At 38.9% G+C, this 26,992-nt stretch overlaps 1 long non-coding RNA gene across 1 annotated transcript in view; it reads right to left on the bottom strand.

Moving 5' to 3' along the window:
- Positions 1 to 26,438, bottom strand: part of LOC143664455 (uncharacterized) — an 84,559-nt gene extending 58,121 nt beyond the window's left edge. Inside the window, exon 1 of the long non-coding RNA XR_013166428.1 lies at positions 26,314 to 26,438. This is a non-coding gene — a long non-coding RNA (uncharacterized LOC143664455). The remainder of the gene's footprint in view (positions 1 to 26,313) is intronic.
- Between the last annotated feature and the right edge of the window lie 554 nt (positions 26,439 to 26,992).

Raw genomic sequence — 26,992 nt, 5'->3', positions numbered from 1 at the left:
ATTTTTTAATTTGCTGTTGGATTCAACTTACAAGTATTTCTTGAGGATTTTGCCATCTATATTCATAAAAGAAATTGATCTGTAGTTTTTTTCTTGTATCTTTATCCAGCTTTATTAGGGTTATGTTACCCCCATTGAATGAGTATTCTTCAATTTTTTGCTATTTTTCAGAATTGGTATTAATTCTTGGAATTCATTGGTAAAATTCACATATGAAGCTATGCATCTAGGGTTTTTCTTGGTAGGGAGGTTTTTGATGACTGATTCGGTCTCTTTACATGTAATTAGTTGTTGAGGTCTTCTATTCCTTCTAGAATCAGGGTAATTTGCCCAAGTCCATTTCATCTAAGTTCTCTAATTTATTGACGTAGATTTGTTCATAGTATCCTCTTACAATCCTTTTTATTTCTGTGCAGTTAGTAGTAATGGTCCCCCTCATTTCCAGTTTTATTAATTTGTCTTCTCTCTCTTTCCTTTGTCAGTCTTGCTAATGTCTTTGTCTCTTATAAAAGTTTTGCATTTAAAGTCTGTTTTGTCCAATATTAATACAGCTACAACAGCTAGTTTGGTTATTGTTTATGTGAAATATATTTTTCTAACTTTACACTTTCAATCTATTTGTGTCCTTAGATCTAAAATGAGTCTCTTGTATACAGTACATAGATGGCTCATACTGTTTTTTATCCATTCTGCCAATCTGTTTTTTAATTGGGGAGTTTAATCCATTAGCTTTCAATGTATTATTGTACAGGCAGTACTTACTTCAAACATTTCACCTTAGTTCATTTATATGACACATCTTGTTTTTGTCTTTTTTACCCCTTTATTGGTAAGGGGTAAATTACCTTTATGGATAATCTTCATTTTTACACTCTCTTCCAAGCCTCTTTCTCCTGTATTTTCCTTTCAGTCTGCAGAACTCCCTGAAGTATTTCTTGCAGGGTAGCTCTCTTGTTCATGAATCTCTCGGTTTCATTTTATCTGTAAATATTTTAAATTCTCCCTCATTTTTGAAGGAGTGTTTTGCTGGATAAAGAATTATTGACTGACAGTTTTTCTCTTACTGTACCTTAAATATATTATACCACTGCCTTCTTACCTTCATGGTTTCTTATGAGAAATTGGACCTTAATCTTACTGTGGTTTCCTTGTTTGTGATGAATCGCTTGTCTCTTGCTGCTTTCAGGATGCTTTCTTTATCTTTGGCATTTGGCCAAAGATAAAATTCTGATTAGCAGGCGTCTTCAGGTAGGTATATTAGGCTTTATTCTGTCTGAAGTTTGTTGTACTTCTTGGACCTGTATATTGATGTCTTTCATAACAGTCTGGAAATTTGGGGCCATTATTACCTCAAACATTCTTTCTGCCCTTTTTCCTTCTCTCTTCTATCTGGGACACCCATGATACATATATTTGTGAATTTTGTGTTGTCATTCAATTCCCTGACACCCTGCCTAATTTTCCATTCTTTTCTCTACCTTTTCTTCTGTCTGTAATATTTCAATTATCCTATCTTTTAGTTTGCTGGTTCTTTCTTCTGAATATTCAAATCTGCTTTTGCATGTATCTAGTGTATTTTTAATAAAATCTTCTATTGTGCCTTTCATTTCCATAATTTTGTTAGGTTTCTTTTCAAACTTTCAAATATCTTCTTAATATCCTTTATCTCTTTAGCCATATTTTACTTCATCTCCTTGAATTGATTTAGGAGATTTTTTTGAACATCTTTGATTAGTTGTTCCAAATTCTATGTCTACTCCTATGTTTTCATTTGTTCCTTTGACTAGTCCCTGCCTTCCTGTTTCTTAATATGGTTTGTGATATTTGCTGAAGTCTAGGCATCTGATTTATCTTGATGAGTTTACTCTGACAGTCGGTTTCTCCGTCTTTCCTCAGTTTTTATTGTTGATTGGTTTTGTATTGTCTGTTTTTTGACATTTGGTTCAACTTATTCTAGGGCTACAGAATTGTCTGTATTTAAGTGATGAGATTTGTTCCTTGGTGCAATTTTTAAGATTGCACTATTTGTGCAATTGTTTCACCCCCAGGAGAAAGTTTATTTTCTTTTATTCCTTCTCTAGAAATCTTAATCTGTGCTGTTTGTTTTTGTTTTGCCCCTATAGTTTGTTTGTTTGTTTTTAACTTCCCTTTTGTTTCCACTAGCTGCTTTTGCCTGGAGGGTAAATTCTGGAAAGAGAGCCACCCCAAAGAGGACTTTCCCAGGTCAGTATTCCCCAGCCAAAACATGAAGGGGATGCAAACCAGTTCCAAACAGCCCTGTGGAAAAAGTCAGGAAGATGTCAAAAAGCTTTTTTGACAACTTCCTGAAGCTGCTCTTTCATGGCCTACCCAGTAGATGGTGCTCTTCAGCAAACTGTTCCCTGTAACCCTAAGAAAGAGATGAAGAAAAATATGACTAAAGAGATAAAAGGATTTGAGAAGTCACTGGATGGGATGCAAAGGTAGTTCAGTGGCAGAATTTGCACCTGCCATATGGGAGACCCAGGTTCGATTCCTGGCCCACACATTTCCCCCAAAAAACAAACAAACAAAAAATTCTACAAATGATGCTTCAATAGGAGATACTGACATGGAAAAAGAATGAAATGCTTTAAGTACACATCTCATCCCTTCCACCACATGCAGAGCTACATAGAATGTACACTTAACAATCTGTGAGTTTTCTATTTTGTCTTTCTTTTTTAAAAATATGTGATCTGAGAGAGACGGGTAAGGGGTATGGTATGTATAATCTTTTTTTTTCCTCTGTTATCATTTTATTTCTTTTTCTGTTGTCTTTTTATTTCTTTTTCTGAATTGATGCAAATGTTCTAAGAAATGATGAATATGCAACTATGATGATATTGAGAATTACTGATTATATACGTAGAACAGAATGATATGTTAACGTTTTTGTTTGTTCTTAATTTTTCTTAATTAATAAATTAAAAAATAAAAAAATAAAAAATAAACAAGCTTAACATTAAGCTTACTCCCAAAGATAGTTACAATACCCACCTTTCCATTCAGTAAAACTTGAGCCTAAATAGATCTTTACTTTACTTTTATTTGTGCTCCAAAGATTTATCACAATATTAAGTCCACTGATTTATATTTCCTCTTGTCTTTTCTCTGTATAGTAAAAGAACATTCATATAAAAGCAGTTTCCAAAAAATGGGAATATTATGGTGTGTGAATTGTATCTCAATAAGAAAAGAAAACAAAGGAATGATTAGTTTAAAAAATATGTATATATGACCTGGCATCAATTTCCCTATGAGGGCCTTTGCAAGGTTTATATCTAGAACAAACTGTAGCTATGTTTTGCTATATTTTCCCCACTGTCTAAGTAGTGGTCTTCAAAAACAATTTCAGCTCTAATCTTTGTATAAATAAATAAATTGCTTTGAAAAATGTTTTGTTGACTTGGTGATCCAAAATGGAATCCATTAGAGACAATTCTTATTCCCCTATTGTGGCTTAACTAATAAATACTATCACAAATATTCTGCAAATGAGGCATTCTGTTTTAGCTCCACATTTCCATTCTAATAGCCTGCAGGACTGAGACATTCCATTAGCGTGTTGTCTAAGTGTTAAGGTTATGAGTGAGTTTTGAGATTTGAGTGATCAATTTCCAGATGGAAAATCAGAGGTAGACCGTATCACCTACCTCAATGCAATGGAACTGTGACCCTGTCCCAGAAATTTAGGTTGGCAACCTGAAGTGACATATTGAGCACATACTCAGAATTTAATAAACAGAATGTTCCATTCTCAAAAATATGAGTGGAGAAATGTAGATGACTCAGGGTGACCCAACAGCAAAAACATTACATGGAAGTACTCAGAAGGGTGTCCATAAACACTGAAATTTCAAAAGTACATGAAATCAATTACGGATACTGGGCAACACTGGTCATAGTTTTATTTGCTCTGCGGCAATGAAAAACTGATTTCCTTTCCTTGTTCCTGGTTTGCATCCTCCTTTCCCTTCCACCACCATCCCTTCCCTAATCTGGTTCGAGATCCCTGGGAGAGTTTGAACAAGAGACAAAAAGGGCCAAGTAAGGGGACATCTCAATATGAAGAGGCACTTCCTCTGAAGAGACAGGCACTCACCTGTCCTAGGAAATTTTAGCTATTCTGTGCTTCAGTCCAATCACTACTTCCAGTGATCAAATTTGAGTCTTTCACATTCTTCTGCTTTAGTAGGAATTTTTCTCTAAGGAAATGCATGTATTTGTAAAGTCTGAACATCGGCCATGATAATTTTCACCCTGCATGGCTGGCTTAGAATTTCCTGCTCTGATAGGGCTATATGTTAAGGTCTTTCATTCCATAAAATATCCCTTTAGCACATAAGACAGTATCATGGAATCTGCAGAAACCCATAAACAGCAATCCTACTAAATTAAAACAATCCCTTTCCCTCAATACTGTACAATGGCATTCCTTGCCTTGTATAATCAGAAATCCAATGATACGTTTGCCTTAAGGCACAAATTGCTAGCTCCAAGTTCCTCAAATTTTGGCCTGGTTCCCAGTCCTATTTTCTCTCATAATAAGAGCAGAGGCTCAGCTGCTGCCTACTGCCTCATATATCATTTCCTTATTACATGAACATCCAGAAACTTTATATCCCCAGAAATAGAGAACAGAGTCTGGGTGGTCAGTTGGGGCCCTTTCTTCACCTGATCAGCCTGTGTTTAGCCTTCGTATTCTAGGCAGAACTTCTAGTTCTTGCCAGAACTGTTTGGCTTACTTAAACGTATCCTTGTATCCACGCTTTATACTTTCAAAGAAAGAGAGAAATGAATACCTACAGTTTAGAGACTGAGATTTCTTTAATTAAGGAAAGAATTCACTCATATATGTCAATGTGGGGGACCACAGAAAAATCTGATGGCACTAGCAAGCAATATGATATTAATATTCTAAATATTGCATTAGTCCTAACATATTTGGTCAGATTTATACCTAAATATTGCTTACTTTCTTGTAATTTTGAAAATAGTAATGTATTTTATTTAGTTTTAGTTGCTCATTGCTTGTATATAGCTGTACATTTTTATATTGAATCCTATGACCTTGATAAACTCACATATTAGTCTTAGGAGAATTTTTGTAGATTCCTTCGTGTAAGGCCTGGCCTGGTAGCCTCTGGCTGGAAGGCCCCCACCCGAACCCGTGAACATCCGGGCTTACAGCTGTTCAAACTCAGCCAATCAGGACCTGCCCTGACAAACAAAGGACCCCCCACTGCACACAGCCCCGTAGTTATGCCCGCTGGCCACGGCCCATAGCTATGCCCCCAGCCCTAAAGCGCAGGAAACTCCTAACTTACCACAGGAGGCCCTGTAGGCATCGTCAGCACCCCCACTAGCTAGCCTATATCTAACCCCGCCGATCCTGGGGGGGCGACTTCCCAGGCCCACACCCTGAGCACCCAGACCAGGAACCTCGCCCCAGGACAATAAAATTTTAAACTCCAACTCAGTTTCTCTGATTTCTCAGTCGGCTACCGTCTAAAACCTGACACTTAGGATTATCTATCTATCTCATTAACCTATGTCATATGTGAATAAATTTTATTTCCTCCTTTCCAATCAAGATGTCTTCTTTTTATTTTTCTTGCCTTACTGCATTGATTAGAACCTCCAGTACCATGTTAAAGAGAGGTGGCAAGAACTGATTCAACCTGTAAGTTCATGTCTTCCACCAAATTTGGGGAGTCTATGATCAGTACTTGCTCAAATATTTTACTGTACCAATCTATTTGTCATCTCCTGGGAACCACTGGCATTAATATTAGAAGTTGTGATATGTTCTACAAGTTTAAGAGGCTCTGAACAGATTTTTCTTTTTTTCCCTCTTTATTCAGATTGGATAATTTCTCTTTACCTATCCCCAACGTCACTGACTTTCCACTGTCTTGGCCATTTCTACTATTGAACCCACTCAGTGAATTTTTAAATTTCACACACTGTATTGTATTTTTCAGGTCTGAATTTTCCATTTGATTCTTTTTCGTAATTTCTAATTCTCAGGTAAGAACTTCTATCTTTCCATTAATTTCAAATGCATTTAACTTTACCTCATGGAGCTTAGATACAATACCAACCCTAAAAATCTTTCTATGATAATTCCTACATCTGGATCATCTCAAGGTTGTCGGTTTCTGATTGCCTTTTCTTTTGAGAATTGATCACACTTTCCTGGATCTTGGTATGTTGTGCATTTTGGATTGTATTACAAACATATTGAATATTTTGACTATTAATAGACATAGATTCTAGATCTCGGGATCCTTTGGAGAATATTGAGTTTTGCTGTTGTTTTAGTAGGCAATTACCGAATTGGTTCAGATCACAATTTCTGCCTCTATCTTCTATGAGCAGTGGTTCACATGTCACTTTAGATTTTCAAAGGCTTTGCTCTGTTGCTAAGAATCAGCTACTTAAGGGTTAGTCAGGGACTTGAGTAGTGTTTTAAATTACAATTTCAGAGTTCTCAAGTAATTAGCCATCTTTTGTATCGAGGCTCAGTCCTCAAACCCTTTGCTGTGCTACTTTGCATTTCTCCCAGGTAGGCTCACCTCAGAAGTGAGCCGAGCACTTATGCAGGTTCATACACGGCATAAGGAAGCCCCTGCTCCAGCGCTCTCCTCCCTGTAATTGCCCCCACATTCTTCTGCTCAGAGATGCTTTTTTATCGCATTCCTCTGACCAAAAGATGGAGGTTCTCTCAGAATTTTTACTACCTGAACTACCACCCCAGAAGCAGGAGTGCAATTGGGGCCTGCCCTGAGGCAATCAGTGAGAGAGAAAATAGAGAGAGAGAACAAGAAAAAATTAATTGCTTTGGATCACAGGGGCCCTCTCTCTGCTTCCTCTGGTCAGAAAAGGGAAGTTTCTGTAAGAGCTTATCTGCGGACACCTCTGACAAGCAGCTCTGCTGGGAACTCATTCTCACATCAAAGCCATGAGAACAAAAAAAATTAAAAAAGGGAAATTCGCCCTATGCAAGTCACTATTGCAAGTTTAACTCCCCTCCTGTTCTGAATTGATTAAGTAGGATTTAAAATCTGGGTTCCGGTGGAGCTTAGGTATGGCTCAAATGGGAAGCCAGAAGCAAAAGTGCATGAAATAAGACAGTTTCCTTCTTACTTACAAGCCCTGGAGAGGAGGAGGGTTGACAGATGGGCTAACAGGGAAGTGCAATGGGCTTAGGGGCTCAACCAGCAGGTGGGGAGCACGCCAGCAGGCTGAGAAAGACCCTGGACTTGCGCCTTTACTATGGTCCAGGGGAAGTGGTTAGTAGGTTTCCCGCAGAAGTCAAGGATTGGTTAGTTTAAGGCAAACGTGCATGAAAAGGGAAAGGGATTAGAGGTCTGAGGATGGCGGGATAGCTACCCTATCATTTAGGGCTGGCTGTGGATTCTGGGTGATGTGTGCTGGGCGTAGGTGACAGACACATCAAGGCCAGGGAACAGAAGTGGGTGAATGGCTGAGCAAAGGCCAGAGGCTCTGGCAAAATGTGCCAAGGCAGCAAACACTTAATGGCGTCTCAGAACATCTCCCCAGTCTGCCTGCTTTTGCTTTCCAAATCCTAGGGTAACTGCGTTTTGCATTTTATCTAGAGTTTTTTACTCCAATCAGTAGGGCCCATAGGCTGTGGTGGGTTTACTTTGTGTTGGCTGGTACTAGAAGTCCTTATGTAATCTTTTACAGCATTTTTATTCTGCTATTTCTGTATCTCTAACCCAAAGTTGGTGCACAACTCAAAAACTTTGACATTAATCAATCGCTAAATTAAATTAAAACAAATAGGGAAAATGATTATCTATATAAACTTTTGTAGAGACCTAACCAAGGTTAAAGTGAGGCTGTGGAACTGGAAAAAATTGAGAGTCATAAAATGGGATCTCTGCCCCTAACCTTGTCCAGCAACCCCTCCTGGACCTAGAATCCTGAATCAAGTAGTGAACCACTCAGAGATCTGGTTTCTTCATATAAAAAATGGCAAGATTTCTGAAGCCCCTTTCTCGCTTTCAATTTAATAAGAGAAGGAAACCCTGAATTTCATCTACAAATTTTCAGTGTATGCCTGAAGACCTCAAACCTTACCTTTTCCTTCAAAATTCTTTGGTAAGTTGACAGCAGGACAGCTGCCTTCTATTTCCTTTCCCAAAATAGGACCCTGAGATAAAAATTCCAAAGTATTGCCATGCATCACTAAGGTGGGTCTTTATTATATTGACCATATCATTCATTTATTTAATTATTCCATCCTTCATGCATTATTTTTTAGCAAAAGAAATATTTTTAATGGAAATGAAATACTATACTCTGAAATAATATATTTCAAATATGAGACATAAAATTGAGTCGATAACTAAGAACATATGACTACATATGGAACACTCAAAACTTATAAAAGAAAACATGATATGTTAACCTCACTTTTCCTAATACAGGCCTAGACTTTAAAGCAGATAAAACATTTCTCTAAGGAGTGTTAGAAAGATCAGCAGCAGCTACACTTTACAATGCTAACAGCTGTCTTGTCTTATGTCCAACTAAATTTATGCCCTATATTAAACACGCAAAAAAACAACAGTGAAGTGTCATTCCTAGAGGAGTTAAGGGTGCTAGAACAGTTGGTGCTAACCGCAAGATGCTGACAGAAAGAGAGATGCTGAACTGAGCCACCCTAAAGCTACCCTTGAGTTTGGCAACATCTACCAAATTAATAATGTATATCTCTTTTGACCAGGCAAGCTCTCCGATGGAAGTATAGCCTACAGAAGTTCCTGCACATATACTTAAATCTATACTTGCAATAATGGTTATGACAGAATTTTTTTGTAACAGAAAAAAAAAATCAAAACAACCTACATAGTCAATAGTAGGGGAATAGCTAAATAAGCTATGGTAAATTCATCCAATGAAATTCAATGCAACAATTTAAAAGAACAAGAGGTATATATATGAACTCAAACATGTTAGTGAATAAAAACAAGTTGGGAACAATAAATGATTATGCATTGCCCCTGTTTTTGCAGTAAAACGCACATAAATGCAACTCTATGTGTATAGCACAGAAAAATGGCTGTAAAGATATACAGCAAACAAACTTTTTTCTACTTTTCTACTTTTTATAATAGACTTAATATGGTATAAGTCACATGCTATACAATTCACTCACATAATATGTACAATTCACTAGCGTTTAGCATATTCACAGAGTTGTAGAAACATCACCACAATCAATTTTAGAACATTTTTGTCAACTCAAAAAAGAAACCCCACACTTCGTTTCCTGGAACCTACCCATACCAAAAAAAAAAAAAAAAAAAAAAAGAAAAAAAGAAAGAAACCCCACACCCATTCATTAGCAATCACTCCCCAATTTCCCTCAACTCCTTCCCCCAGACCTAGGCAAAGACTCATCTGCTTTCTGTCTCTATAAATTTGCCTTTTCTGGATATTTCATACAAATGGACTCCTACATATGTGGTCCTCTGTGACTGGCTTCTTTGTAACCATTAATATAATATTTTCAAGGTTCATCCACATCGTAGCATGTATCAGTACTTTGTTTCCTTTTAATGCCTACAAACTATTCAGCTGTATGGAAACACAATATTTTATGTACCCGTTCATCAATTGACGGACATGTGGATTATTTCCACTTTTGGGCTAAAATGAATAATGCTGCTATGAACATTTACGAACAAGGTTTTATGTGGACATATGTTTCCATTCCTCTTGGACACTAGGACTAGATTTGCCGGGTCATATGGTAACTCTGTTTTATCTTTAGAGGAACTGCTAGGCTGTTTTACAAAATGCTGTACAATTTACATTCCCCAAATGTGTGAGGCTTCCAATTTCACATCCTTGCCAACACTTTTTATTTTTAAAATAGTAGCCATCCTAGTGGGCGTGGTTGTGGTATCTCACTGTGGCTTTGATCTATACTTCCCTGATGGCTAATGATGTTGAACATTTCTTCCTGTACTCACTGGCCATTTGTATAGCATTTGTGGAAAAATTTCACTTCCAGAGAACCACTTTTGTTGCTCAGATGTCACCCATCTCTCTCTAAGCAATAAACTCATAACTTTCCACTCTACATGGAACGTGTCTTCCAGGTGAGTAAGTCTCCCTGTCAATGCGGGACATGACTCCCAGGAATGAGCCTGGCCCTTGTATTGCAGGATTGACCATACCTTCTTAACCAAAAGAGGGAAAAGAAATGTGACAAAATAAGGCTTCAGTATCTAAAATATTTCAATTAGAGCTGAGAGACTATTCTGTAGTTATTTTTATGCAAGCTTCAGCTAGGTATTGCAAATCATCACAGTATGCCAAACCCCAACCAACACTGCTCCTAAAAACCCTAAAGAATACCCAGGGCTCTATTTCAGACTCTATAATAGTTTTACTCAGTTTATTTTTCAGAAACCTAAAACCTCCAGATTTTTCCTATGCTAGATAACCCCTGAAACCCAGAGGGACCAGTCTCTCCAGGAACATTAACCAGTTGTATCCCCCTATCCCTTCTCAACATGAGCAAGTTAGAAAGGTCATTGCCCAAATATCCCCAAAGATTGAGAGACAGATCAAATGAGAGGGAGGAGTTGTAACAGAGAAGATAGGATGTAATGAATGAGTATGACACCTGAATCACTATATTGATATCTTTTTTAGTCTTCAGTGTACGAGAACAGCTAGAAGAAATATCTGAAATTGTGGAACTGTAACCCATGCCATACTTTGATGTTTGTTCTATAATTACTTGTTAAAATATACTTTGAAATGCATTACTTTTCTGCATATAAGTTATAATTCACAATAAAAAAAGTTTCTAAAAATTGAATGAACTATGCCCTGCAGGTTTTTGAAACTGTTTGGGTCTGGTGACCTCTGTTTTCCTTTCAATTTCTCCCTTTGGCAATGGGAACCTTTATCCTATGACTGTCCCTATGTTGTATCCCGGAAGCAGATAACTTGTTCTGAGTTTCACAGTTCTACAGCCAGAGAGTTTTGCCTTTGGACAGACATGCCTGTAGCTGATTTTGATGAGACTTTGTACTGTTTTTTACTTTGTGTTGTATTTGTATTGTTAATGAAATGGTTTAAGGCTTTGTGATGTTTTTATGGGATGAACGCATTTTGTATTTGAAAAGAATGTCTTTTGGGGGTTCAGAGGGTGGGATGTGTTGATTTGAAACCCCAGAAAAGTCATACTCTTTTAATCCAGTCTTGGGGGTGCAGTCCTACTATGGATGGGACATTTTGATTATGTTCTTTCCATGGAGATGTAACCCACCCAATTCAAGGTGGGTCTTAATCCTTTCCTGAAGCCCTTTATGAGAGAGAGTTGAGAGAAACAGAGAGAAAGAAAATACCCACAGAGACATTTAGGATTGAAGGACCAGCAGACATTATCATGTGCCTTCCCATGTGACAGAGGAACCCCAGATGCCAGCAGCCTTTCTTCTGAGAAGGTATCCTTTTTTGGTGCCTTAATTTGGACATTTTCAAAGCCTTAGAACTTTAAAATAGTAACCTAATAAATCCTCTTTGTAAAAACCGATCCATTTCTGGTACCTTGCATTCCAGCAGCTTTAGTAAAATTCTTAACATCTTGCATTGGTGTGGTACAATTGTTACAGTTGGTTAAAGCACCTTTTCATAATTGTACTATTAACTATAGTTAATGAACACTTGGGTTGCTTTCATCTTATGGCAGTTGTGAATAATGCCACTATGAGTATCAGTGTGCAAATATCTGTTCAAGTCCCTGTTTTCAATTTAGATGTGGGATTGCCAGGTCACAAGTTAAATCTATACTTAACTTTTAGAAGAACTGCCACATTGTCTTCTACAGTGGCTGCATATTTTACAACCCCCCTAGCAATGAATGAGCATTCTTATTTTGTCACATCTTCTCTAATCCTTGTAATTTTCTATTTTTTTTTAATAGCCAGTCTATTTTTGGATCTGAAAATAGTATCTCATTGTGGTTTGGGTTTGCATTTCCCTAATGGCTAATGATGTTGATCATCTTTTTGTGTGCTTTTTGGCCATCTCTATGTCTTTTCTGGAGAAATGTCAAGTATTTTGCCCAATTTTAAATTGGGTGGTTTGTCCTTTTGTTGTTAAGGTGAAGGATTTCTTTTTATATTCTGGATATTAAACCGTTTTTGGATATGTGAGTTCTGAATATTTCCCCAGTTTTTAGGTAAGTTGTTTTACTTTTGTGATAAAGTCAGTTGAGGAATAAAACTTCTTTTCATTTTGATAAGGCCCCATTTATCTTTTCCTGCTTGTGCTTTTGACATAAAGTCTAATAAACCATTGGCTAGTGCAAGGTAATAAAATGCTTCCTTAAATTTTCTTCTAAGAGTTTTATTTAGGGTGTGATTTTTCTATATGGTATGAGGTAGGGGTCCACCATCATTCTTTTGCAAATGGAGATAGTTTTCCCAAAACCATATGTTGAAGAGACTACTCTTTCCCAATTGAACAGTCTTTGCCCCCTTATCAAAAACCAGTTGGCCATAAATGTGAGGGTCTCGATTCCTAAGCTTTCAATTAAATTCCATTGGTCTATATATTTGTTCTTATACCAGAACCATGCTGTTTTGATTTCTGTGGCTTTGTAAAAAATTTTAAGATCAGAAAGTGTGAGTTCTCCAACCTCATTCTTTTTTAACGTGGCTTTGGCTTTTCATCTTACATTGCCATAGAAATTTGAAGACTAGCTTTTCTATTCCTGTAGAGAAGGTTGTTGGATTGGGATTGGGATCAGGTTTTGGTTGAATCTGTAAATAACTTTAGGTAGAATGGACACTTAATATTTAGTATTCAAATCCATAACCATGAAATGACCCTCAATATATTCAGGTCTTTTACATTTCTTTTAGCAATGATTGTAGTTTTCTTCTATAAATCCTTACATCCTTGGTTAAATTTAGTCCTAGATATTTGATTCTTTTAGTTGCTATTATAAATGTGTTTTTCTTGATTTCTTCTTCTGATTGTTCATTACTAGTATATAGAAACACTTCTGAGTTTTGCATGTTTGTTTTGGTATCCTGCCATTTTGCTGAATTCATTAATTTTAGGAGCCTTGTTATTGATTTTTCAGGATTTTCTGATATAGGATCATGCCATCTGCAAATAATGAAAGTTTTCCCTCTTCCTTCCCAATATTGATGCCTTCTATTTTCTTTTCTTACATAAATTCTATGGCTAGAACTTTCCAGTTCAGTAGTGCATAACAATGATGACAATGGACATCTTGTCTCCTCCCAGATTTTAGAGGAAAAGTTTTCAGTCTTCATCATTAAATATGATATTAGCTGTTGGTTTTTAATATATATCCTTTATTATGTTGAGACAGTTCCCTTCCATTCCAAGTTTTCTAAGTGTTTTTATAAGAAGGGTGCTGGACTTTGTCAAATGTCTTTACTGCATCAAGTGAGGTGATCATGCGTTATGTTATCCCCTTCATTCCATTAATGTGGTGTATTACATTAGTTGATTTTCTTATGTTTAATTAACCTTACAAACCTAGGATAAATCCACTTGATCATGTTGTGTAATTTTTTAAAATGTACTGTTGGATTCATTTAGCTAGTACTTTGTGAGGATTTTTGTTTCTATATTCATAAGATATACTGGCCTGTAATTTTTACAGTTCTTTTATTTATGCTTTGCCTGACTCATTTCAATTGCCCTGTCTTCAAGTTCACTGATTATTCCTTCTCTCAGCTCCAATCTTCTGTGGAAACCCTTCTGGGAATTTTTCATTTCAGTTATTGTGGTCTTCAACTCCAGTAGTTCTGTTTGGTTCCTTTAAAAATTTCTATCTCTTTATTGAGATTCTCATATTGTTCATTCATTGTTTCACTGATATTCTTTTGTTCTATCTCTGTATTTTCCTTTGTCTCCTTGAACACATCTGTTTTGGTTTGTTAACACTGTCAGAATGCAATATACCAGCAATGGATTGACTTTTTTGTAAAAGGGATTTATTGTTACAAGTTAACATTTCTAAAGCCATAAAAATATCCAAACTAAGGCATCCAGAGACAGATAACTTGACTCTGAAGAAAGGCTGCTGTCTGTCATAAGGCAGGCATCTGCTGGTCCTGATTTCTGATTCCCAGTTCCTTTGCTTTCAGCTTCTGATTCCAGTGATTTCCTCTCAAAGTATCTGTGGGTCCTCACTTAGCTGCTATGGGACAAACTCTGGGTTTCATCTCTTAGTTTAGCATTTTCTGGGGCCGGAGATTTCTTCTCTTTGGGTTCTAACTGTTTCTGTGAGTCCTTGATTAGCATCAGGGTATTTCTGTCTTGATCTCCAAAGTCTGAACTCTCTGCTCTGTCAGCTTTTTTTAAGGATTCCAGTATATAATTAAGAACCACCTTAAAGGAAAAAACCTAATCAAAATAACCCACCCAGGGCCACAGTGGCTCAGCAGGCAGAGTTCTCGTCTGCCATGCCAGAGACCCGGGTATGATTCCCAGTGCCTGCCCATGCAAAAAATAAATACATAAATAATATATCCCACACAAACAATAGGTCTACCCCCTCGAGACTGGATTAGGATTAGGAGAATTGCTTTTCTGGGGTATAAAACAGCTGCAAACCAGCACAACATCAAAGTCATTTTTTAAGAAGTGTTTTTCCAGTATGTTCACAGTCTGGTCTTCTTCATGGTGTTTTCTGGATTTTTATCCTCTCCCTTTCAATGGGTGATCATTTACTGTTCCTTTGTCTTGTAATCATTTGTACACACTAAACATTTAAATATTTTAAAATGTTATCTCAGGAATTTATTCCCTGAGATGTCTATTCATGAGCTTGTAACCTGTTGATGATATGACAGAGATTTTCTTGACTTCCAGCCTTCCTATTAGGAAGGTCCACCCAAGATTAATGCAAAGTACAGGGTCTTCCTTCTCTTTTTTTGGGTCGTGTTTTGCTCTCGGCTAGTGCTTGCTAGTGGCTTAGGAAGTTCCCCTGTTTAATAGTTTGAATATACCCTCCATGTTCCAGGAGACAGAGCTTCTACCCCTCCCAGGTGTTCTACCTGGGTCTTAAAGTAGTTAAGCCTATGCCCTAGGCCATCTGCCTCAGGTGTTTCTTAACACCACTTTGGTTGTCTCGGGCTGTTTTTTTCCTGGATGGCAAATTCTGGGAAGGAGAGTACATTGGGGAGGATTTTTCCAAAGTCAGTCATTCCTGGCCAAAACAGGGTCAAGGATCCCCAAAGGGGACACCAACGGGCTCCAAACTCCCCTGGAGAGGGGATAAGGGAAGGGCCAAGGAGGGAGCCAGGGGCTACTTCCACATCTCCCCAAAGCTGTACTTTTTTGACCTACTAATTCAAATGCAGCCCTCATCTCTCCTCCACAGTCTGAGGAAGTGTCTTGTCTTTAAGTTTCCTCCACTATCTGTGTCTGGGGAGGGCTGGAACATGGCCATCCTCAGAACTGGGCACCCAGTGGTCCAAAGTAGCTACTCCAAAGCTATGGTCAGTGATTAGTCCATGCTCACCCCACTAGGGGAAGTGCATCTTTATGTCCCTTTCTGACACCAGCAAGCTATGTTAAGGGTTAGACCCAGAGCTGCCTGCTGCAAGAGTGGTAGGTAGGTGTTGGGAACTGCCACAGGGAGAAAGCAATTTACAGGTATTTGCTGTAATTTACCAGCCTATTCTTCCCCACTCTTCCCTGGATTCTGTAGTGTTCTGTTCTACTCTGGAGCTGCAAAATAGTTTATGCATACAGTTTCTGTCTGTTTAATAGTTGTTCTGGGGGAGGGACTGATTCCTGGAGCTTCCTGTTTCGCCATCTTCCTACAATCCAACTTCGTTCACTAGTAGCTTTTTTGTGGATTTTTTGACGTTTTCTATACAGAGGATTGTGTCACTTGTGAACAGAAATAGTATTACTTCTTCCTCTCCAATCAGAAGTCTTTTAGCCCTTTTTCTTTACTAAATTTTTGGCTAGAACTTCCAGAACAACTTTACTTCTGGAAAATGAACTTCCAGAACATTTGAGTAGAATGTAGGGAAGGGTTCCAAGTTATTCTTTTGTATGTGGATATCCAGTTGTTCTACCTTCATTTGTTGAAAAGACTATACTTTCTCACTGAATTGTCTTGGCATCCTTGTGAAAAATGAATTGACTACAAATGTGAGGGTCACAGCAAACCTTTAACAATGACAGTCTTTACATGTTTATATCATTTGTATTTACAATGAGTACATAACTCTTTTTAGCTCAAAAATTTAACTAGAAAACAAGACAGTTGATGTACCTCTCCTGATGAGTAAAAAAACTTATTGTTAGAATAAATATTTTAAAGATTCAAAGTACATTTCTCCATTCTCCCAGCTCTACCTGTAATCTACTTCCCTATGGAAATAACCTTATGGATTGTCATTGTAAAAGGTCTTCTGTGACCCTCATATTTATAATCAACTGATTTTTGACAAGACTGCCAAGAAAATCCAATGGGAAAAAATAAAGTTTTTCAACAAATGGAGAATATTATATATTGATAATATATGTCCTGATAAAATATTTTATAAACTGCTTTGAAGGCAATTTAGGATCAATTTCACATATTCAAATATTAAAAAATTTTATAGCCATACAATATTTGCATTTTTACTCTTCAGAACTAAGAATTGAAATACGAAGTACTAAAGGAGCATATTGATATTCTGAGAAAATAGATAAAAGAGGGGTTGTTAAGTGTAATTTGAAACACCTGTTCTGTTTCTCTTTGGCAACCCCCTTTGGTCATTCGGACTTATAGGGCTTGCTGATATTCCTATAGTTTAATTAGAAGATCTGAGTCAGTGTTTTTTTGCTAAAGACTTATCCAGTCTCTTGCTCCCCTTTCATTTTATTTAATGAATATGCAACGTGATCTGATTTATCTTATAGCTTCATAAGCAGATTCAGCATAATCAAATTACTTCAGCACCTGAGTGTAACGGTGCCTTTCCTGTATTTCTTGATGCCAGCAGCAACCAGCAGATTATAATTGTACTGAAGCAAAAGAAAATCAATATAGTTCACCCAATGCCTTTTGCTCTCCATGTCTGGAGTCATGACACTTGTAACCATTTACCAGTTCTCCCTTTTCCCTTGTTATCTGAGTAGGTGGATGTAGATTGGTTAACTCTTGGGATGTACTCTTGAGTTCCCACATGGAGATCAGACCACAGTGGGAGACAGACACCAGTCAAATAATGACATGTTATTAACAAAGGAAGGGAAGGACTCTGAAGGAAGGGAGCCTGGTGCTGCAAAAGGCAGCACTTCAGGGAAGGCTTCCCCAAAGAAGTGATGCCTGAAATGAGACGGAGTTACAAGACGAAGAAGACAGGAAGGTTGTTTCAGAGGGAAATACACATGGGAAGGGAGATTACACTGAAAGTCCAGCATGGCTAGAGCACCGAAAGAGGAGGAGTTGGTATGAAAGGCCAGAAAAGAGAGAAAGAACCAGACACTTGCCAGCCTGATACCCGGTATAAATCACTGAGTATAAATTACATCTTGGCATTTGTCTCCCATGGAAGCAAGGGGGTTGGACCTTCTCATACCCTCAAAAGCCAGAACCTCCTTAGTGGCTGTCTACGGGAAGAAGTCAGACTTTTGACTTTCTGTGCCTCTGAAAAAAGTCCCAGGTGTAAGATATTATAAGCAACCTCAGAAACTGGACATAGCAGTTGGGTGTGGGGAAACTGGATGAGCAGAAATGGTAAGAGAGGTTGGAGGGAATCTGGGCAGGGGAACTACTGTTTCAGCATCAATAATTGCATTATACTGACCTGGTTGCAGAAATTCTCTACAAACTATTACATAAGTCATCAAATGCTTAATTTAAGGCACCATTTTAGGCATCAGCCCTGACACCTTGTATCTCTCTCCACATACCCAATCTATCAAATTTTCCACCCCTTGGCTGTCACCAGCTCTCACCGGGACAATTACAAGTCTTCTAGCCTCCCTGCTTCCTCCCCAACCCCCTATTCTACTTCCTTCATAGTAGACAGACTGACTTTTAAAATATCTGAATTGTACACTGTTTAAAATCTTGCAGTGATCTCTTATGGCTGTTAGGACAGAGTCCAAACTCTCACCAAGGTCTTTGCTGGGGTGTGACCCCTGCTGACTCTTTCAGGCATGCCTTTCACCATATTCCTTTTTACTCTTTATTCTCAAGACACACTGGCCTGCTTTCAGTTGGTGAATTCCCTTTGCTCCCTTGTGGTATTGGGCCTTTGGACATTCCCCTCCCTGGAACGTTTTCTCCCTTCCCCTACCCCATTTAGTTCTCTTTCACCCTTCAGATCTCAGGTGTCACTTCCTCAGATAAGTACCCCCTGACCTGTTGGTCCAGGTCAGGCTCCTTGAATATGTGCTGTCTTTCCTTTAGAGACCTCATCTTAGTTTGAAATCACACAGACAGCAAATGGCTCTATGATTACTGTGTTTCCCTCAACACACTCCCAGCTCACGGGAGAGGAAACGGTACCCGCCTCTGCCCTCCTCTACACCAAGCACTGGGTCTGACAGAAGCACCCAATACGTATCTGTTGAATAGATGGATAGTCCCAATCCATCCCAGTCCAAACACTTCCATTATCCTTGACTGATAGATCCCTTTGGAGTCCCCAAATAACCTCTGGAATATACATGTCAAAACAATCCAGGGATCCGAAGGAAAAACAGGGATTTCTGCTTCTTTTTCCTGAAGAGCTCAAAATACTCTTGGTGTGCTAACTTGTTATGTACCAGAATCAAATGTGTTGTTATAAGACCAAAATGAGAATTGCAGCTCTATACTCATTATTATTTCAGGTTGCATATTGAGATCATTTAGTAAGTTTAGGAAGTCCATGAAGTCTAATGTTTCTATCTCGGGTTCTGATAGATGAAAATCTGAGAGAGAAGGTAAAAGAAATCCTCTTCGCAGGTGAATTCTGGTTCCCATGTTTTCCAAGTAATAGAAGAGCCCTTCCTCCCTTCCCCAGTAAATCTTAGGCTTCACTAATGACAGTGTTTCACGTTTTCTTTTTGCAGGTAAAAAAAACACCTGGAATACAATAGAATCCTAAGGGCAAGGGAGACTCTGTTAGGAAGTATAGATTGAGAAGAATCCTTCTTTATAGACTCAGGGTCACCTTGAAATGATGTCCTCCAGCACTTTATCTTACATACACACTTAGTTTTGGAACTGACAGGGACTGCAGAAAGCTTCTAGTCTAGTCTTCATTCCATAGGTGAGGACATCTGGAAGTGATTATAACACAAGCTGTGAGACACTCCGTCGTACAGCATTTCTAAAAGAGTGTTCCTTGGAGAACAAGTTTTGTGAGATGTTAGTATTTGCTTCACAAAAGGGGGGAAAGGAATATCATCAAATTAGTTTGGAAAATACTGGATTAAGTAAAGTGCAACAAGTATCTTTACTACAGGACTTCTCCGGGCCTTTACTTTGTTGATAGATGATGAAGCTCTCCAAAAGGGAGGCGACAGTAAACAATTTCACAGTTAGAGCTGTTTTCATGGACTGCTTCTCAGGACTGTATTTGTTGAGAAATGTGCAAAATATGCTTCTTGGAGAAGGGAAAGAGAGTTAAATTGAGTCTCTGTTCAGAATGATCAGCAAAACAAGACAAGGAGGAAAGGAGAGCCTTGCAACTTGTTCTAGTTTGCTAGCTGCCGGAATGCAACACACCAGAGATGGATTGGCTTTTAATAAAAGGGGATTTATTTTGTTGGTTCTTCAGAGGAAAGGCAGCTAACTTTCCACTGAGGCTCTTTCTTACATGGAAGGCACAGGATGGTCTCTGTTGGTCTTCTCTATCAAGCTTCTCACGACTCTTCCAGATTCTTCCCCTTATCCATTTAAAAAGCCGTTCCAACATGTTTGGTATTTGCAAACTGCAGCAGCAGAACCCCACTCTCTGGTACCAAAATCTGTTCTGGTTTGCTAGCTGCTGGAATGCAATATACCAGAAACGGAATGGCTTTTTAAAAGGGGAATTTAATAAGTTGCTAGTTTACAGTTCTAAGGCCGAGAAAATGTCCCAATTACAACAAGTCTATAGAAATGTCCAGTCACAGGCATCCAGGGAAAGATACCTTGATTCAAGAAGGCCCATGAAGTTCAGGGTCTCTCTCTCAAGTGAGAAGGCATGTGGTGAACACAGTCAGGGCTTCCCTCTCAGCTGGAAGGGCACATGGCGAACATGGCGTTGTCATCTGCTAGTTTTCTCTCCTGGTTTCTGGCTTCATGAAGCTCCCTGGGAGGCATTTTCCTTCTTCATCTCCAAAGGTTGCTGGCTTGTGGACTCTGCATCTCATGGCTACATCGTTCTGCTCTGTCTGAATCTCTCATTCTTCAAAATATTTCCTCTTTTATAGGACTCCAATAAACCAATCAAGACCCACCCAAATGGGTGGAGACATGTTGTCCCTTAATCCAGTTTAACAACCACTCTTGACTAAATCCCATCATTCAGGGAGATGATCTGATTACAGTTTCAAACATACAGTATTGAATAGGGATTATTCTACCTTTAGGAAATGGGATTTATATTAAAACTTGGCTTTTCTTAGGGGGCATACATCCTTTCAAACCAGCACATTCCACCCTCTGACCCCTAAAAAAGATATGTTTTTTCCATATACAAAATACATTAATTTCATAACAATATCAGAAACCTTAAACCTTTCAGTAGCAATACAATGAAGTACCAAATTAGAGAAAGTATAAAATCTCATCAAGTCAGTTACAGGCATGGTCTGTCCTAAGGCAAAATTCTCTCCATTTGCTCTGGACCTTTGAAAACTCATAACAAGTTATTTGCTGCCAACATATAAAGGAGGAACAGTCATAGGATACATATACACATTTCCATAGGGAGGAAGGAACACAGGGGTCACCGGACCCATACAGTTTCGAAAACCTGCAGGGCAAAGTCCATTAGATTTCAAAGTCTGAGAGTCATTTATCCTCAGGGCTTACGGAGAGTGGGGTGCTGCTGTGGTTTGCAAATGCCAGATATGTTGGAACGGTGTTTTGGATGGCTAAGGGGAAGACTTTGGAGGAACTGTGAAGAGATTGATGGAGAAGTCCTGGAGGGCTTGAAGAGACTGTTGGTGTAAATGGAACCACTGCCAATCTTGACAAAGGAGGACACAAAAGGGAGAGATTGGAGTTTGCAGAGTGAGAACCATGGAAGCTTGGGTCTGAAGCCAAGAAACCTCGGCCAAGAGAGTGGACCCACCCATATACATGGAGAGGGTGAGTTTACCCTGAAGGGCAAGGATGAGTCTCCCCTCTCATTGCAGTGGAAGAGTTGTGCAGCCTCGGGCCTTGGAAAAGGTGTAGCACGCTCCTTGGGGGACTGGGAGAGCCTGGCTGCCACCATTTGGAGGGGTTGAGCGTGTGCCCCAGAAATGGCAGAGAGCCCAGGGGTGGCCCTGATGCCTGGAGAGAGTGGAGCCCAGAGGTGGTCTCCTCGGTGTTCCCCGAGGTTGATTTGGAAAGAGGCGGGCCACTGCATAGGCCCTTGGAAGGGGTTGGACTGCCACTTTCTACAGCTGAAGGATAAATGACTTTCAGACTTTGAAATCCAGTGGTGTTTTCCTGCAGGTTTTCCTTCCAGTTTCTCCCTATGGATCCTGTGTTTATCCTCCTTTGCATATTGGCATCAGATAATTTGTTTTGAGATTCACAGGCCCACAGCAAGAAGAGAAGTTTTGCACCTGTTTAAAGTGATGCTTGAACTTGCCAAGTTGACAAGGGGTGGACATGTGTTAGTTAGATTCAGTTGTCAACTTGGCCAGGTGAGCATACCTAATCTTGTTGCTGTGGACATAAGCCAACGATACGTGAACCTCATCTGTTGCCAATTACATCTGCAGTCAGCTAGAAGGCGTATCTGCTGCAATGGGTGATGTTTGACTTAATTGGCTGGTGCTTAAATGAGAGATAGCTAAGCAGCTCGGCATTCCTCATCTCAGCACTGGCAGCTCAGCCCAGGCCTTTGGAGATGCAGAAAGAAGTCACCCTGGGGAAAGTTGTTGGAACCCAGGGGCCTGGAAAGAAGACCAGCAAAGACCATCCTGTGCCTTCCACGGAAGAAAGAACCTCAGTGGAAAGTTAGCTGCCTTTCCTCTGAAGAACCAACAAAATAAATCCCCTTTTATTAAAAGCCAATCCATCTCTGGTGTGTTGCATTCCGGCAGCTAGCAAACTGAAACACAGCTGAAAGAGAGAAACCCCATGGTTTTGACAGAAGCACTTCTTGATTGAAGGGCGCTCTGCTCCCGTGTTTACCTAGACAGCCTGTGCTCTGAGGTCAAGCAAAGGCTCTCCTGCACTGGGACTTGCATCCATCTGCTTTTCACCCCCCCAAAAAAACCCAGGATGTAACCCAAATTTAGAGTTGTGCCATAACTGGATGCCTTTTAATGCCCCTTCACAGGGGATGTAAAATGGAGATCTGGAATGTTTGAGGTAATTGCATTCTGCTTAAATCAATTCTGCCTTTGGTTACAATTGGGTACTCCTGCCTTAAATTGTTGTCTAATGTGTCCATGGGTTGTTAAGCAGCAAGTGCCTCTCATTTCATAGGAAATGTCCTTTGACTGTGTTAAGCAGTCCTTGTGGGAAGTTTATATTTCTTTTTATGCTTGTGAAGTGATTTAGGACAGAGGTCAGTATAAAATCCAGATTTATTACTACTATTAACAATACTAAAAGTGTTAGGAAACCATTTAGTCTGTCTTTGACATTGATAGCTATAAACAAAAGAATTCTCCAACGTGGAATGGGAGCTCAGCCTCAAATTACTAACATCCATCTATACCATGCCCTACCAGCTACCAGCTTCCCCCAAATGGAGAACAGTTAGGAAAGGGTTTTTGCAACTAAGCTCTAGGGTGTGGGCTTTGTAAAGCTCAGACCCCTGAACTTGAGCAGGGCTGAAATTCACACCTCCCTAGGTGTTGTGGAACCATGTAGTACACATGTGAATCCAATATTTCTTACACCATTGAACAAAATACCAGAATATATCTAATGTATAGTCCCAAACAACCAGAAGCAATTCTGTTTTGGTGCTAAGATTTGTTTTGCTTTCTTTCCATGTTTATTTACTTGTTTCACTAGCACTATTTTACTTGAATTAGCTATAAGCTATTTTTTTATTAGAGTAGTTGTGGGTTTACATGGAAATCATTCAGAAAGTACAGAATTCTGATATAAACCCCATTCCCCAGCTGTAAGTTTTTAACAGTCTAGAAAAGAAGTACAAAGGAGTGATTTCATTGGCCCATAGGAAAATAGCTCCAAAGAAGTGTAACTTGACTCTCGCATCCAAGCTGGTTGCCCGCCAGGTACTCTGACATGGGTTTTCTTGTCCATTCTTTAGCTTAAATTCTTACATTTCCCTCTTGATCAAACTGATAATTTCTATTGAACATGTGCATTGAGAAGAAGTGGAGAAAGATATGCCTTGCATGAAGATGGAGTGCTAGCAGCCTTCAATTATTTAATTTTTTATGCCTGTTAATTTCAGTTCTAAGAATGGAAGGGTTGTTTCAGTAAATATTAACAAACATCTTATGTAAATTGCAGTCCATGCTGCCTCACAGTTCTTGCCACATAAATTTAGTAAGGCTTAAAGATGCACATTTCCCTCAAAGTCCAGCTTACAGTAGCTACCTCAACAAAATCAATGTCCATTATGTTGGTGTGTAGTAAATTAGAGGAAGAGTAATGAAACTGGAGGGTTCAAGGAGAGTTGTTTTTAATATGGGAGAAAGAACATTTTTAAGGGCCACCAAGGAGGATCAAATAAATGGCTTTTAGTGATGGTACAGGGTACAGTGTGAATAATAGATAGCACATGGGTCCTGAGCCTATGGAATGGAGAGGATCCAGAGCCCAAGTGCGGTTGAGAGAAGGAAGGCAAAAAGGTTTTGCAGATAAAGGGGTGGGAACTCCTTTCTTATGCCTTCTATTTTCTTTTTAACAGAAGGTCATCTTCTAAGGGGACTAAGGGGGGGGGAGGAGATTTAGTGGTCTCCTGAGGATATCAGGAGAAGAGGAGGAGCCAAGATAGGTCCACAGTGAAGCCCCCTTTGAAGCTGAAACCAAGAGTTTATAATGGCACCAAGTTCCCAGATAGTGTAATTTTCTCCACTAGCTCTTGGCTAACCAGGTACCAACCCAGAAGTGAAAAGAAATATGAAGTGTTGTAGTCCTCAAGGTTCATTTTTTGTTTTCAAGCCACAGGGATCTAGACACAGCTCCAGTGATGAAGGAATAGAAAAACATCCAATGGAGCTCACATTTCTTTTCCATGTAATTATACCCCTTTTAGAATGGACATCCTGTGTCTTAAAATCATACTTGTGGTTCAGTGGTAGAATGTTTGCCTTCCATGCGGGAGATCTGGGTTTGATTCTACTGTATCAAACAGTACAGTAATGATTCTACATTATCATACAGTAGATACTGTAGTATCTACTGTATGATAAGCTTATAAGCACTTCCTCTTCATATCCAAATTAGAAAGAAAGTGGAGCTTCAGAGCAGGCTAAAAATGTGCTCTGGGATATGCACTGGTGGATGATTTCATGAGTGACAAGTTGGTGACCTGGTCCTGTATACCAGATAATCAGATGTTTAAGTATTTAACCATAATTCAGTACATTGCAATTTGAAAATATAAATGTAAGTATTTGTCTCTCCTGACTGTAAGGACATTCTTTCTTTGGCATACCTTCCTTGAATAAGGCATTATGTGGAGTTATTTTGGTGAGCAAATTAAGAATAGCATTTTAAGAAGACACAGGATATCCATTTTAAAAAGGGCATTTTTCAGGAGGAAAAAAGCAAGCTCTACTGGATAGTTTTTTCTTTTCTTCCATCATTAAAGCTGTATTTTGATCTCTATGATATTTTTTAAAAAAAACTTAGAGGACTACAATTTTTATTTCTTTCCACTTCCTAATTCAAATCTAATGGCAGCTGTGCAAAAGCCATACATTTCTGCATTGAGTTTTTTAAAACGTAGGGTAAGAAAATGACACATACAAGAGTTACAATTCATTATAATCTAGTTTCTGGTTTATTCTTGCCTGGTAGAATCCCTTAGTGAGTGACTGGTAAGTTTTAATGATTCCAAATATCACTTCTTTTTTTCTGATTCTAAAAGCAATATATGCTCATATATGTTCCTATCATCTCACCCGCAACAACTAAACCTATTTTGAAAAGAGAAAGTAATCATAGTGGTTAAGAGCTTTTGCTCTCGAGTCTGCAGAAACTTAGTTCAAATACTGGCCCCATCAGTCATTAGAAACCTCACCTTAGGGAAATCACTCTACTCTCCTAGGCTTCGGTTTTATCATCTGTAAAAGTGGCTGATAATATCTATCTCCTGAGAATATTGTGAAGCCTCAAACACTTAGCCTAATCCTTAGTATCCAATAAGTGCTCATAAATGCCCTATTTTAGTAGGGATGGGAAGAGCTTTGAGGAGCTTTCACCCTTCCTGCATTGAGTTATCTAATAACAACTTGGCAGGTTCTCCTTCCTGCCTTCTCCAAGTATGTGGGTTTCTCAATTGAAACAGAATATATGTGTCAGCCTTCTCAGTTCTGCAGCTTAAATCTTAAGGGGTCCAAACATTAAGCCATTTCTAAAGCATGAATAATTTCTAATTCATTTTTCTTCTGGTTATTAAAAGAGCAAAATACAATTAGCATTGATGAGGGTGAGCCTTCTTTCCAATGCCAAAATGCAGATTCCTATCTTGATTTAATTCATGATCTCAGAGGCTTCCAGTGTCACCATGGAATAAGCTGCACCCACTCCCACCCACATCCCCATCTTGACAAAACTAACGATATCTTAAGATGCAACATGTTTTTCAGTTACAATACACTTTAAATAATTATATCGCAATAGTCCTGGGTGATAGGTAAAATGAGTGTCATCAAAACCATTGAACCCATGAGAAATGTGAGTTCAGGTACTGAAGCAATTAGCTCAGGACCCCTAGCCAATGAGTAGCAGGTCCAATCTCAAAATTTCCAAAGGTAAATTTTCTAATTTCTTGTTTACTGCCTCTTTACTCACACATTTTAGTCTTAGGTAAACATCTTGGCCAGCAGTTCTGAGATTTGGATTTGGACAACAATCATCTGAGGACCGATATAAAAACGCAGATTCATAGGTCCTACCTCCAACAATTCAGATTCACAGTCCGGGGTGAGGTCTGGGAAAGCACATGCTTATCAGGCTCCTCAGGCAATTCCGGTGTGGCAATGCATTGGAGAAACTTCAAATTCCTGGAACTCTCTGCTGTGCTTTAGGTTGTCACCACTCCTCTGAGAACAGAAGGCAATTTTCTCAATGCCTTTACAAATATACAGACTCTATTGTCAGCTTAGACTAAGTGTGCAGCAGTAACAAATGACCCCAATCTTAGTGATTTACAAAAGCCAAGGTTGATTCACTGATTTATCTTTATGTCCATCATGAATTGGCTGCAACTTAGCTACATATTCTATTCATTTTGGGACAGAAGCTAAAGAAGCAGTTCCTATCTGGAACATTCAGATCTCAGGGCAGAAGAAAAAGAGAAATGGCAGAATCTCATGATGCTTCATAACACTTTTCCTCATAAATGTCATATGTCACTTCCACTTACATTTCAAATGCCCAAGTCTGCCATCAGGGGCAGGAAGTAAACCACTCCTAAGGGATGGGCTGGGAGTTAGTGCCAGTGATTATTTTTGCAATAATTTAATGAAGCACAGAGGTCTTGTGCAGTCTTGAATGAGCCTAATTGTCCATTTTTTCTTGGCCTATCCAAGATTCCTCCTTCCAACCAATTACTTACTGGTTAAGCTTAATATT

Source organism: Tamandua tetradactyla, chromosome 20 (assembly GCF_023851605.1).
Source record: "Tamandua tetradactyla isolate mTamTet1 chromosome 20, mTamTet1.pri, whole genome shotgun sequence".
NCBI lineage: Eukaryota > Metazoa > Chordata > Mammalia > Pilosa > Myrmecophagidae > Tamandua > Tamandua tetradactyla.
This window is presented reverse-complemented; position numbering and strand designations above follow the sequence as displayed.